The 15,329-nt window shown below is 46.6% G+C and overlaps 2 long non-coding RNA genes across 2 annotated transcripts in view; both read right to left on the bottom strand.

Annotated features, from left to right (window-relative positions):
- Window positions 1-9,150, bottom strand: part of LOC135968736 (uncharacterized) — a 257,419-nt gene extending 248,269 nt beyond the window's left edge. Inside the window, exon 1 of the long non-coding RNA XR_010583691.2 lies at window positions 9,088-9,150. This is a non-coding gene — a long non-coding RNA (uncharacterized lncRNA). The remainder of the gene's footprint in view (window positions 1-9,087) is intronic.
- Window positions 7,663-8,870, bottom strand: LOC141409289 (uncharacterized). The gene is made up of 2 exons (XR_012429090.1): window positions 8,619-8,870; window positions 7,663-7,903 (listed from the first exon to the last, which is right to left on the bottom strand). It is a non-coding gene; the product is annotated as an uncharacterized lncRNA (long non-coding RNA).
- Window positions 9,151-15,329: the final 6,179 nt, after the last annotated feature.

The raw sequence follows: 15,329 nt of genomic DNA, 5'->3' as shown, positions 1-15,329 counted from the left end.
GGGTGACTGGGCCACGATGCTCCCGCCATCTAGCCTGGGCTTGTTTTCACAGCGGGGGCAGTCTCCCAAGAGAAGAGCAGACATGTGCAAAGCCCAAGTGTGGACACCATCATTTTTGCTGCATTATGTTGGCCAAAGCAAGGCCAGCCCAGATTCTAGGGCTGGAGAAACAGATGCCACCATTTAGATAGGAGAGGCTGCAAAGTCTTATTATAAAGGATGAAAATACAGTGAGGGGTAAGGGTGGCCAGTTTTGATATCAAAATACTACCAGAGCATGGGTGCCTGGGCTTGGGGAGTTTAGAATAGACTTGTCAGTTGCAGAAGCAGGAGTATCAGCTCTTGAGGCCAGATCTAACTGGATTCAAATCTCAGCTCCACCAGCTACCTGTGAGGCCCGTGGGTGAGTTACTCCATCTCTCGAGCTTCAGTTTCCACCCAGGGTTGTGATCAGAGGAGGTAAAGTGTGGAAGGGGCTGAGCACACTGTCTGGCTCACACAGAGCGAATACACAGCAAATAGCGATCACAGCATTCTTACATACAAGGTGCATCCTGGGCTCTGCTGATTCCCGCCTCTGCTTCCCCAGGTGGAGAAGAAGGAAAACAGGCCAGGCAGGAGCATGATTTCAGATGGAGAACCATGAATTGGCAATTACAGAGTAAGAGCTTAATTACAGTTCTTTGGGAAAAGAAGTGAGGAATGCAATCTGGTGGGCAGAGGGGAGGGGTCTGGGGTGGAGGAGGAGAGGGGGAAGTAAGAGGTGGAGGAGGAAGGGGCGGAGAGAGGGAAGAGACTGGGAGGCCCAAGAGGGAAAAACTGAGCCACTGGAAAGGAGTCTTCCCTCCCCTAAAATAATGTCAATGACATTTTGTGGTTGCTCTGATTACAGAAGTACTGTGTGCTCACTCCATGGTGTTTGCAAAATGCATAGACTGTTTCACCCATGATCCCACCAAGCAGATATTTACATGCCCCTAGGGTATGTCAACATTGTCACAAATCTTTTACACTTTAATGTCTCCTGTGAAGACCCCCATGAGTAGACACTGCTATCCCCATTGCACAGGGGACGTGAGGAAATGGGAAACAGAAGATGTAAGTAACTTGTCCAGTGTGACACATCTAGTAAATAGCACGTCCACATTCAAATCCAAGCTACCTAGTGCCAGGTCTCGCATATCACCAAGGGGTATATGTCCCTCCATACATTTTTCTCTTTCAGGAAAGGGTACCAGGCCGGGCGTGGTGGCTCACACCTGTAATCCCAGCACTTTGGGAGGCTGAGGCAGGTAGATCACCTGAGGAAAGGAGTTCAAGACCATCCTGGCCAACATGGTGAAACCCCGCCTCTACTAAAAATACAAAAATTAGCCATGGTGGCACGTGCTATAATCCCAGCTACTAGGGAGGCTGAGGCAGGAGAATCACTTGAATCCAGGAGGGGGAGATTGCAGTGACCCCAAATCACTCCACTGCACTCCAGCCTGGGCAACAGAGCACGACTCCATCTCAAAAAAAAAAAAAAAAAAAAGAAAAGAAAGGCTTACCAACCCCTGAACTATGTTTTGGTGTTGTCGGGTTTTGTTTGCCACTTGCTCGGGGCAGCTTGGGTATGCACTGCCTCCAGTTGAGTAGTAACAGGACCCAGGTCACCAGCCCTGTTCTGCAGGTGCTGGTCTGATAGTATAAAGAAATGAGGCCGGGCGCGGTGGCTCATGCTTGTAATCCCAGCACTTTGGGAGGCTGAGGAGGGCGGATCACTTGAGGTCAGGAGTTCGAGACCAGCCTGGCCAATATGGTGAAACCCCATCTGTACTAAAAACACAAAAATTAGCCCTGCATGGTGGTGCGCGCCTGTAGTCCCAGCTACTCAGGAGGCTGAGGGAGGAGAATCACTTGAACCCGGGAGGTGGAGGTTGCAGTGAGCTGAGATTGCGCCACTGCACTCCAGCCTGGGTGACAGAGTGAGACTCCATCTCAAAAAAAAAGAATGATAGCTGGCCGGGCATGGTGACTCATGCCTGTAATCCCAGCACTTTGGGAGGCCAAAGCGGGTGGATTACTTCAGCTCAGGAGTTCGAAACCAGCCTGGGTAACATAGCAAAACCCCATCTCTACAAAAATAAAAAAACAAAAAAATTAGCCGGGCATGGTAGTGTGCACCTGTAGTCCCAGCTCACACCTCACACTGGGGAGGCTGAGGCAGGAGGACAGATTGAGCCTGGGAGGCAGAGGTTGCAGTGAGCTAAGACTATGCCACTACACTCCAGCCTGGGCGTTAGAGCAAGACCCTATCTCAAAAAAAAATTCAAAAAACAAACAAAAAAAAAACGAAGAAATGAGAGCTCACATCTGGCCCCATTTTCTGAACCGAGAAACTGAGTCCTGTGGGGACTGCTCAGGCTCATGTGAACTTGAGGGGAAGTGAGAGCTTAGCTTTCTTCTACTCCTAGGCAGTCTCCTCTCTCCCAGTTAAGAAGACCTGGCCATGAATAATTCACTCTCCTTCTTGTCAGAGCACTTTGATTATCATTAATTAGTCAGAACCTGGCTCCACTGTTGCCCAATAAAACAAAAACAGAAGTGGCTTTGATGCCCTGGGAGCTTCCATCACCACACGAAGACTGACCTGCAGATTCCTCCTCTCTGCCCATTGTCTCATCACCTCCCAAAGCCTGAAAGCCTATTGTTTTGGCCTCAAAGTCAGGCCTCCCACCGGAAATGAGGCCGTCTCAGGCTTGAAGCCCCAACCCTTATAGCTGGTGTCATCTCCTCTCTGCTCTCATTGTCCTCGTCTGAAAGATTACAGCAGTGATGCCTATCTCTGGGGTTGTTAAGAAGATTATTGTTGTGAGTTTATGTTTATAAAAGTGTCCTAAGCTAAGTGTGGTGGCTCACACCTGTAATCCTAACACTTTGGGAGGCCAAGGTGGGAGTAGCCCTTGAGCCCAGGAGTTCAAGACCAGCCTGGGTAACACAGTAAGACCTCATCTTTACAAAAAAATCAAACAATTAGCTGGGTGTGGTGGCTCCTACCTGTGGTACCAGCTACTGGGGAGGCTGAGGTGGGAGGATCACTTGAGCCCAGGAGACTGAGGCTACGGTGAGCTATGATTGAGCCACTGCACACCAGCCTGGGTACACGGCGAGACTCTGTCTCAAAAAAAAAAAAAAAAAGGTGTTCTGAAGAGAACCGTCATACACTGCTTATGGGACTACAAAATGATGTACATGCTTTGGAAATCACTCTAGCAATTCTCCATACGGTTAAAGATACCGTACGACCCAGCAATTCTACACCTAGGTATCTACCCAAGAGAAATGAAACGTGTCCACACAGAAACTTGTACACAAGTGTTCACAGCAACATTATTCATAATAGCCAAAAAGTCGAAACAATCCATATGCCCCTCAACTAATGAATGGATAATTTTTTTTTTTTTTTTGAGACGGAGTCTTGCTTTGTCCCCTAGGCTGGAATGCAACAGCGCGATCTCAACTCACTGCAACCTCCGCCTCCTGGGTTCACGCCATTCTCCTGCCTCAGCCTCCTGAGTAGCTGGGACTACAGGCGCCCGCCACCACACCTGACTAAGTTTTTGTATTTTTAGTAGAGACAGGGTTTCACTGTGTTAGCCAGGATGGTCTTGATCTCCTGACCTTGTGATCCGCCCGCCTCAGCCTCCCAAAGTGCTGGGATTACAGGCTTAAGCCATTGCGCCTGACTGAATGGACAAATATTAATAAAACATGTAGATCTATACAATGGAATATTATTTGGCCACAAAAAGTAATGAAGCACTGATCCATGCTACGACATGGATGAACCTGGGAAACATTAAGAAAAAGAAGCCGGTGTGTGGTGGGTCATGGCTGTAATCCCAGCACTTTAGGAGGCTGAGGTGGGAGGACTGCTTGAATCCAGGAGTTTGAGACCAACCTGGGTAACATAGCAAGACCTCATCTCAAAAAAAAAAAAAAAAAAAAGAAGAAAGGAAAAAAAAGAGAAGCCAAACACAAAAGGCCATATATTATATGATTCTTATTTATATGAAATGTCCAGAACAAGCAAATCCATAGAAACAGAATATAAATTAGTGGTTCCCTTGGGCTGAGGAGGCAATGGAAAGTGACTGTAAATGGACACAAAGCTATTTTGGGGGATAATGGAAATTTTTAAAATTAGCTTTTATGTTTTAACTAAAAATGTAATTAATAGATGTGGTCTGATGCAGGAATAAATACACAAATTACTGGGGAAAAATAGAAATACTTAAACATTCCCTATTACATATGACCTCAGTAGTGTATATGGGTAACATCACAAAGCAATGGAAAACATGGGCATTCGGTAAATTGACTGGAGAAAAAAAAAAAAAAAAAAAAATATATATATATATATATTCTCATTTCTTCCCTCAACAATAAAATAATATAAAAGTATTAGAGTAAAATGTACTTGGAAACAAAAGGGGAGGAATATGTGTAATATTTGTTAAATTGGTGGGTACCTTCTTCGCCCTTTATATATTTTTATTATCATAGCTTTTTTAATAAATGTGTTTTTTTTACCTTATTTTGTTTTGTATTTGGTAGAGACAGGGTCTTGCTATGTTGTTCAGGCTGGTCTTTAACTCCTGGGCTCCTCCCACCTTGGCCTACCAAAGTGCTGGGATTACAGGCATGAGCCACCACACCTGGCCTGATCCTAATTTTTAAAAATATGTGTATATACATTTGCATAGGAAAAAAGAATGGAAGGAACCCAGCACTTTGGGAGGCCGAGGCGGGCGGATCACAAGGTTAGGAGATTCAGACCATCCTGGCTAACACCGCGAAACCCCGTCTCTACTAAAAATACAAAAAATATTAGCCGGGCGTGGTGGTGCACGCCTATAGTCCCAGCTACTTGGGAGGCTGAGGCAGGAAAATTGCTTAAATTCAAACAGCAGGGGTTGCAGCGAGCCAAGATTGCACCACTGCACTCCAGCCTGTGCGACAGAGTGAGACTCTGCCTCAAAAAAAAAAAAAGAAAAAAAAAGAAAAGAAATGGCCAGGTGCGTTGGCTCATGCCTGTAATCCCAGCACTTTGGGAGGCCAAGTAGGGCAGATTGCCTGAGGTCAGGAGTTTAAGACCAGATATAAAGATATTTTCTTTATCTGTATTTTTCTGGTTTTTCTGCACTTAATTTTAAGAGATCTACCCCCGCCACCTTCGCAGTAGCGGCTTTGGATATATGAAAGTTGGGTGAAGCTGTGGAGGGACACACTGTGAGAAAAGAATCAGGAATGGGATGGGGTTTTGCTCACCTCAAGCCCTCCTCCAGCCCCAAACCCCTCTCCTTTCATTCTCAAAGATATTAAGGAAATCAAGGTCAAATTGCCAGCTGTGTGGCCTTGGACTGATTCCTCACCCTGTCTGAGCCCTTTCCCATATATGTCATGTGGACTAAATTTCTGGAAAAGGCTCCCAGTCCTTTTCTTCCTTTCCTTCCTAGCACTGCTAAGCAAGACACAGGGAGTAACAGCTTTGCTTAGCAGTGCTGGGAAGGAAGGAAGGGAGAGAAAAGGAAGGTGGGGAACATGGGGTGAGGAGGAGAAAGCTGGCATTGGAATGGCTGGTGGGTGTGGCAGAGGCAGCAGGGTGGGACAGGTAGAGGGATTGGTCCCCTCCTGTCATCTTCTCTGCCCTGGAGCTTTGAGGGCATGATTACCCAATCTCTGGATGTAACTCTTAGAAAGTCTCTGCTGGGCTGGGCACCGGACATGGAGTCCAAAGACCTGCATTCCACTCACACCTCACATTGGCCACCTGTGACCTTGGGCAAATTAGTTCCTCCTTTGAGCCTTGTCTTGCTCAGCTATGTAAGGAGTTAATGCTTGGCTGGTTGCAACAGCTCTAGGAAAGGTGCTTTATAAAAGGCTAAGCAACTATGGTGCTGTCAGTGATGAACAAACTGTGGCACACCTTCCCTTGTGTTTTCAAATGTCTTTATCAAGGTGTAATTCACACACCACACAATTTGCCCATTTTAAATGTGTGCTTCAGCAGGTTTTAGTCTATTCACAGAGTTGCACAATCATGATCACAATCTATTTGAGAACATTTTCATCATCCCAAGAAGAAATCTGTACTCTTGCCAGGAGCAATGGCTCCTGCCTGTAGTCTCAGCGATGAGGGAGGATTGCTTAAGTCTAGGAGTTCAAGACCAGTGTAGGCAACATTAAAAACAAGAAAACCCCCCAAAAAACCTTAGCTGGGTGTGGTGACACAAACCTGTAGTCCCAGCTATTCATGAGGCTGAGGCAGGAGGATCACTTGAATCCAGGAGTTTGAGGCTACAGTGAGCCATGATCCTACCCCTGTACTCTAACTTGGGCGACAGAGCAAGATGACTCAAACAAATAAACAAACAAACTAAAACTAAAAACAAAACCATACTCTTATTTTATTTTTTAGAGATAGAGTCTAATTTTGTTGCCTAAATTGGTCTTGAACTCCTGAATTCAAGGGATCCTCCGCCTCAGCCTCCCAAAATGCTGTAATTTCAGGTGTGAGCTGCACCCAGCCAAAACCCTACTCAGGAGCTCTCACCCTCCAGTCTTCTCAGACCCCTGAGCCCCAGGCAAGTACTCATCTACTTTCTATCTCTATAGATGTGCTTATTCTGGACATTTCATAGAAATGAAATCATATAATGTGTTGTCTTTTGACTGACTTCTTTCATGTAGGATAATGCTTGCAAGTCTTGTTCATTTTGTAACATATATAAACATTTAATTCCTTTTTATAGTTGAATAATATTCCATTGTATGGGTATGCCACATTTTAGGTATCCATTCATCAGTTGATAGACATTTGTGTTTTTTTCCCTATTTTGGGGCTATTACGAATAGTGCTGCTATGAAGTTTTTGTATAGACACATGTTTTCATTTCTTTCTTTTCTTTTTTTTGAGATAGAGTTTTGCTCTGTCGCTAGGCTGGAGTGCAATGGTACCATCTCAGCTCACTGCAACCTCCGCCTCCTGGGTTCAAGTGATTCTCCTGCCTCAGCCTCCCGAGTAGCTGGCACTACAGGCATGCACCACCATGCCCGGCTAATTTTTTGTATTTTAGTGTAGATGGAGTTTCACCATGTTGGCCAAGATGGTCTCAATTTTCTGACCTCGTGATCCACCCGCCTTGGCCTCCCAAAGTGCTGGGATTACAGGCATGAGCCATCGTGCCTGGCTTTTTTTTTTTTTTTTTTTTTTGAGACAGAGTCTCACTCTGTCACCCAAGCTGGAGTGCAGTGGTGTGATCTTGGCTCACTGCAACCTCCACCTCCCAGGTTCAAGTGATTATCCTGCTTCAGCCTCCCAAGTAGCTGGGATTACAGGTGCATGCCCCCACATCCAGCTAATTTTTGTATTTTTAGTAGAGACGGGGTTTCACCAAGTTGGCCCGGCTGGTCTTGAACTCAAGCAATTTGCCTGCCTCGGCCTCCCAAAGTGTTGAGATTACAGGTGTGAGCCACCGCACCCGGTCTATTTTATTTATTTATTTTATTAGAGGCAGGCTTTTGTCATATTGCCCAGGCTGTCCTCAAACTCCTGGGCTCAAGTGATCTGCCTGCCTTGGCTTCCCAAAGTGTTGGAATTACAGGCATGAGCCACTGTGCGTAGCCATTGAGTTTTATTTTTAACTGGCAAATAATAATTGTTTATACCTATGGGGCAGGACATGATGTTTCAGTACATATATACATTATGGAATGATCAAATCAGGCTAATTCACATACTTATCATTTCATATACTTACTGTTTCTTTGCGATGAGAACATTTAAGATCTGTTCTTTTAGCTTTTTTGAAATATATGTTATTAACTATCACCATGCTGTATACTAGATCACTAGAACCTGGTTGGAGAAAAATCAAAAGGATACCTTGTGACGATGAAAATTACATGAATTCAAATTTTAGCCTGAAATATCTACTATCTAGTGCTTTACAGTAAAACTTTGATGACTTTTGAACTAAACAAACACAGAGAAACTTGGATAGATCTATAGGCTGAATGAAAAAAGCAAATGTAACATTGATCTGTTGCTGCATAACAAACGATCCCAAAAGGTAATGGCTTAAAAATAGACATTTATGGCCGGGCGCGGTGGCTCAAGCCTGTAATCCCAGCACTTTGGGAGGCCGAGATGGGTGGATCACGAGGTCAGGAGATCGAGACCATCCTGGCTAACACGGTGAAACCCCATCTCTACTAAAAAAAAATACAAAAAACTAGCCAGGCAACGTGGCGGGCGCCTGTAGTCCCAGCTACTCGGGAGGCTGAGGCAGGAGAATGGCTTTAAGCCTGGGAGGCGGAGCTTGCAGTGAGCTGAGATCCAGCTACTGCACTCCAGCCTGGGTGACAGAGCCAGACTCCGTTTCAAAAAAAAAAAAAAAAAAAGACATTTATTATCTCACATAGTTTCTATGGATCAAAAATTTGCAAGTGGCTTGGCTGAATGGTTTTGGCTTGTGGTCTCTGACAAGGTTGTGGTTAAGATGTTGCTGGGGCTGCAGTCATCTGAAGGCTTTCCTGGGGCTGGAGAATCACTTTCAAGATGGTTCACTTACGTGGCTGGCAAGTTGGTGCTAGCTGTTTGCAGAAGGCCTCGTTCCTCTTAGACCTCTTCATAGGGCTACTTGAGTGTCCTCATAACGTGACAGCTGAAGGCCGGGTGCCTCAACTCATTGTTTTAATTTACAGCTCCCCCTGAGCATGGTGTCTCACGCGTGTAATCCCAGCACTTTGGCGGTCCAAAGCAGGTGGGACACTTGAGGTCAGGAGTTCAAGACCAGCCTGGCCAACATGGCAAAACCCCGCCTCTATAAAAATACAAAAAAAAAAAAAATTAGCTGGGCATAGTGGCATACACCTGTAATCCCAGCTACTTAGATGGCTGAGGCAAGAGAATTTCTTGAACCCAGGAGGTGGAGGTTGCAGTGGGCCAAGATCATGCCACTGCACTCCAGCCTGGGCGACAAAGCGAGACCTCATCTCAAAAAAAAAAAAAAAAAAAGGGAAGAAAGAAAAAGAAAATGCGCCGGGCACGGTGGCTCAAGCCTGTAATCCCAGCACTTTGGGAGGCCGAGACGGGCGGATCACAAGGTCAGGAGATCGAGACCATCCTGGCTAACACGGTGAAACCCCGTCTCTACTAAAAAATACAAAAAGTTAGCCGGGCGAGGTGGCGGGCGCCTGTAGTCCCAGGTACTCGGGAGGCTGAGGCAGGAGAATGGCGGGAACCCGGGAGGAGGAGCTTGCAGTGAGCTGAGATCCGGCCACTGCACTCCAGCCCAGGTGACAGAGCGAGACTCCGTCTCAAAAAAAAAAAAAAAAAAAAGAAAAAAAAAGAAAAAGAAAATGCTCAATTATTTTTCATTTATTTCTTTTTTGAGTCTTGCTCTTTTGCCCAGGTTGGAGTACAGTGGCGCGATCTTGGCTCACTGCAAGCTCCGCCTCCTGGGTTCATGCCATTCTCCTGCCTCAGCCTCCCAAGTAGCTGGGACTACAGGCGCCCGCCACCACACCCAGCTAATTTTTTGTGTTTTAGTAGAGATAGGGTTTCACTGTGTTAGCCAGGATGGTCTCGATCTCCTGACCTCGTGATCCGCCCGTCTCGGCCTCCCAAAGTGTTGGGATTACAGGCGTGAGTCACCGCGCCCAGCAAAAAATGCTCAATTATTATTACCCAAATGGTGGTGCTGCTGGATTGCTCACTCCTCCTGCCAGCCTTCTGCCCTCTGTGGAGACAAGGGGCTCTTATATACCAGAGCCCTGTGAATGCCCCCAGATCTAGCCTGTTGGTGGGAGAATCAAAACTCTCTTTAAAAATATTAATATATCCTATGACTCTAGGCCTTGTCATTTCTTTCACTTAGCTCTTTTTTTTTTTTTTTTTTTTTTGTTGAGACAGAGTCTCGCTTTGTCGCCCAGACTGGAGTGCAGTGGCCGGATCTCAGCTCACTGCAAGCTCTGCCTCCTGGGTTCACGCCATTCTCCTGCCTCAGCCTCCCGAGTAGCTGGGACTACAGACGCCCGCCACCTCGCCCGGCTAGGTTTTTGTATTTTTTAGTAGAGACGGGGTTTCACCGTGTTAGCCAGGATGGTCTCGATCTCCTGACCTTGTGATCCGCCCGTCTCGGCCTCCCAAAGTGCTGGGATTACAGGCTTGAGCCACCGCGCCCGGCCCTCACTTAGCTCTTGTAACCCTCATCAGCTCTGCCAGGTAGGAACTGAACTGTTACATCAAGATGCCCAGAGAAGTGAGTTGAATGGCATGTTTTTAACCGTTATACCTCCCTGTGAAGTCATTCATTCATTTGGCAAATACTTACTGAGGAAGTACTATGTGCCAGTATTGGGGATATAGCAGTGAACAAAGCAGGCAAAGCCCCTGTCTTCATGAGGGGTGGGAACAGTGAGATAAGACACTAGACAGCCCAGGCTTGGTGTGTCATGCCTGTAGACCCGGCTACTTGGGAGGCTGAGGTGGGAGGATAATTTGAGCCTGGGAAGTGGAGGCTGCACTTAGCCATGGTTACATCACTGCACTCCAGCCTGGGTGACAGAGACCCTGTCTCAAAACAAACAAACAAACACATTAGACAGTAAACAAACAGTAAATAAGATAGATACACTAAAATGGGGTGAAGAGATAGAAAGTTACTGTGTTATAAGGGGTAGTCAGGGAAGACTTACATTTGAACTGACACTGGGAGCCAGCCCAGTGAAAAGCAATTCTGTAAGTGAATACAGCAGTGAAAAGAACAGAGAAAAATCCCTATGCTGACAGAGTTTACACACCACCAGAGGGAGACAGACAGCAAATATAATAAGTCAATTATGTGACATGTCAGGAGGTGATAATTGCTGTGGGGAAAAAGTACAGCAGGGTAAGGGGGTATATTAGTTTGTTTTCATGCTGCTGATAAAGATATACCTGAGACTGGGTAATTTATAAAGTAAAAGAGGTTTAATGGACTCACAGTTCCATGTGGCTGGGGAGGCCTCACAATCATGGTGGAAGATGAAAGGCATGTCTTACATGGTGGCAGGCAAGAGAGAATGAGAACCAACAGAAAGGGAAACCCCTTATAAAACCACCAGATCTCGTGAGACTTACTGCCATGAGAACACTATGGGGGAAACTGCACCCATGATTCAATTATCTCCTACCGGGTCCCTCCCATAACACATGGAAATTATGGGAGCTACAATTCAAGATGAGATTTGGGTGGAGACACAGTCAAACCATATTGGGGGCTAAGCTAGTTAATGAAGGTCTTGCTAAAAAGCTGATATTTGAACAAAGACTTGAGGGTGAGGGAGGAAACCATGCTCTTCATGGGGAACATTACGTGTGTCAGGAACAGCAAGTGCAAAGTTCCTGTGGCAGGAACGTGCCCAGGTTTTTTGAAAGGCAGCAGGGAGGCCTGGGTGACCCTGGGTTTATTGGGCTATTTGTCTCACATCTTGGATGTGGCTGGTTGCTTCTTGTGATGTCAGATTTAGTTATTTTTTTTGGGGGGGGGGGTGTTGGAGAGAAGGAAGGACAGGAAACTGTTACAGATATCCCAGTGATCAAACTTAGTGTCACAAAATAGCACAAACCTACACAATGGGCTTCCTGATATGACATAATGGCAAATAGATAATAAGACCTATGCAATAGTGTTACCAAAAGCGACTTGCCTGAATATAACCACGAAGAATAAACAGGATGAATTCCAATTGTGGAACCTTTTACAAGACAACTGCCTGGACTCTTTAAAAATGTCATGAGAGAAAAAATGATGTGAACTTTTTTTTTTTTTTTTTTTTTTTGAGACGGAGTCTCGCTCTGTCGCCCAGGCTGGAGTGCAGTGGCGCGATCTCGGCTCACTGCAAGCTCCGCCTCCCGGGTTCACGCCATTCTCCTGCCTCAGCCTCCCGAGTAGCTGGGACTACAGGCGCCCACAACCGCGCCCGGCTAATTTTTTGTATTTTTAGTAGAGACGGGGTTTCACCGTGGTCTCGATCTCCTGACCTTGTGATCCGCCCGCCTCGGCCTCCGAAAGTGCTGGGATTACAGGCGTGAGCCACCGCGCCCGGCGACTTTTTTTTTTTTTTTTGAGACGGAGTCTCGCTGTGTCTCCCAGGCTGGAGTGCAGTGGCGTGATCTCGGCTCACTGCAAGCTCCGCCTTCCGGGTTCACGCCATTCTCCTGCCTCAGCCTCCCAAGTAGCTGGGACTACAGGCGCCCGCCACCACGCCCGGCTAGTTTTTTGTATTTTTAGTAGAGACGGGGTTTCACCATGTTAGCCAGGATAGTCTCGATCTCCTGACCTCGTGATCCACCCGCCTCGGCCTCCCAAAGTGCTGGGATTACAGGCTTGAGCCACCGCGCCCGGCCTGATGTGAACATTGATTGGATCTTGGATCACAAATACAACCACAGCTACACAGGATATAAATGAGACCACGGGACATTTAGGTATGTAGAGGTGAGATAATAGCATTATATCAAGGTTGAGCTTTTAAAGTGTGATAATGGCATTGCGGCTGCCTACGGAGATACAGGCTAAAGTATTCAGGGGTGAAGTGTCAGGATGTCTGCAAGTAACTCTCAAATGGTGCAGTCAAGAAAATAAAAATACAAATGAAATATGTGTGCAAAATGTGTTGACAGTTGATGAATCCAAATGGGAGAAATAAGGGTGTTTGTTGATTGTGCGATTTTAAAGCGTTTCTGTGGGTATGAAGTTTTTCAAAATAATTAGTTGCGAGGAAAAACTAACGCTCTGCTCATGGAGATGCTGGCTGCTCCTGCATCCCCACCACGGGCCCCTCGGATGTGTGGATTTGCGGGTCTCGTTGTTTTATTTATTTAATTAATTTATTTAGAGATGGAGTTTCACTCTTTCGGCCAGCCTGGAGTGAAGTGGCGATTCTCCTGCCTCAGCCTCCTAACTAGCTGGGATTATACCCGCCTACCACCACGCCCAGCTAGTTTTTGTATTTTTGGTAAAGACAGGGTTTCGCCATGTTGGCCAGGCTGGTCTCGAACTCCAGACCTCAGGTGATCCACCCACCTTGGCCTCCCAAAGTATTAGGATTAAAGGCGTGAGCCAGCGCGCCCAGCCAGGTCTCATTATTTCTGACACTCAACCTCATCCCTGCTGTCGCTGGGTGCCCCAAATCTTTTCCTCTCACGTACAGGACCTGTGACCTGTGGATGGACATCGCCTAGAGAGAGAAGGAGACATTCCAGCATCGTTTAAAGGAGGGAAGGGAGAAAAGAAGGAAGAAAATGAGAGGAAGCCAGACAAGCTCGTCTCTTGCAGGATCCGTGCGGCGGGACGGCTCTGTGCGGCCGAGCTCTGCAGTCCTGGGAGCCCTTTGCGGTGCGTCACTGCCCCCCGGTGGCCACCAGGCAAGCACGCGGCGCCCGGCAGGGAGGTGAAAGGGGTCCTGCAACCCTCGCTCTTGGAGGCTCCGGGGAGAGCTCCTGGCAGGCCAGCGCCGCCACAATCCTAGCCTGTTCGCCTTGGGTTAGCACATCGTAAAAAGCAACTACTATGAGCTGAGCACGGTGCAGGTGCAGGTGCTCTGTAGCTATTAACTCACTTAATCCTCATATCAGCTTTAATAGGTGAGATTATGGTAGCCCCCATTTTACAGAAAAACTCAGGCTCAGAAAGGGAATGCAGATTGCCCAGGCTGGTCTTGAAATCCTGGCCTCAAGGGATCCTCCTGTCTTGGCCTCCCAAAGTCCTGGGATCCCAGGTGTGAGCCACCTCACCTGGCCTGGGGCCTGGGTTTTAACCAGCAAAGACTGCACAGCTAGAGTTGCACCTTCTAACTCCAGGTCCAATGCATGGCCCACCACAGTACACCTGTGTGTGTGTGTTTTTTTTTTTTTTTTTTTTTACTTTCCACATGTGATAACGATAACAAAATAATAGCAAGACATGTCTATAGTGCTGACCATGGGCTACACATAATGCAACATATTAACCCATTTAATCTGCAACAGCCCTACAGGGTAGGTTCTATTAATATGGCCATTTTACAGTTGAGGAAACTTAAGTACAGACAGCTTAAGAAATTTGGTGGACGTGGTGGCTCACATCTATAGTCCTAGCTACTCAGGGGCTGAGGCAGAAGGATGGCTTGAGCCCAGGGGTTCGAGACAAACCTGGGGCAATATAGTGAGACCCTCATCTCTATAAAAGATAAATTAGCTAGGAGTGGTGGCAATACCTGTAGTCCCAGCTACTTGGGAGGCTGAGCTAGGAGAATCACTTGAGCCTGGGGAGGTCGAGGCTGCAGTGAACCGTGATTATGCCACTGCACCCCAGCCTGGGTGACAAGAGTGAGACCCTGTCTCTAAAAAAAGAAAGAAATTTATCCCAGATCACTCAGAGAGCAAGGGATATTGACTGGAAAAGTATTGAGCAATGTTGGGATTGTCTGTTTATTTATTCCATTTATAAATGTTTATTGAACACCTACTAAGTGCAAGACCCTGAACTAAGACCTCAGTGTGCAGGGACAGAGAGAGACAACAAACAATGCTACTGAATTGAAAAATGAAAACTGCAACGAGCAAACCTAATGTAATTACAAAGGTGTTACTGGAAATAAGATCCTTAATGTGGAGAATGGAATGGTTTAAGATAATTTAGAAATAAAAGTAAATGTGAACAGCTGATTACTTCTGGGGGAGTGGCTGAGTGATGGCTTAAGTGAATAAACACCCTTTCACTGCAATCCACCAGCAGAAGTAACACACTGGTAAGTCCTAATTTAAGGCTTGGCTGAATATTTGTTTTGACGACAAAAGAAGGAACTGCCATTTTCCTGAGAAATTAAGAAACGGGGTAGCTTTTAAAAATTGTATTGAAAGTCCTACTCTTGGCCGGGTGCGGTGGCTCAAGCCTGTAATCCCAGCACTTTGGGAGGCCGAGATGGGCCGATCACGAGGTCAGGAGATCGAGACCATCCTGGCTAACACGGTGAAACCCCGTCTCTACTAAGAAATACAAAAAACTAGCCAGGCGAGGTGGCGGGCGCCTGTAGTCCCAGCTACTCTGGAGGCTGAGGCCGGAGAATGGCGTGAACCCGGGAGGCGGAGCTTGCAGTGAGCTGAGATCCGGCCACTGCACTCCAGCCTGGGCTACATAGCGAGACTCCATCTCAAAAAAAAAAAAAAAAAAAAAAAGAAAGTCCTACTCTTAAACAGAATCTAGTGATTCAATCTGACTTTCAGAGAATGACAACTATCACTTGCAATCACCTCC

This window comes from Macaca fascicularis, chromosome 20, assembly GCF_037993035.2.
Source record: "Macaca fascicularis isolate 582-1 chromosome 20, T2T-MFA8v1.1".
NCBI lineage: Eukaryota > Metazoa > Chordata > Mammalia > Primates > Cercopithecidae > Macaca > Macaca fascicularis.
The sequence above is the reverse complement of the archived record's forward strand: the minus strand, read 5'-3'. Positions and strand labels throughout refer to the sequence as shown.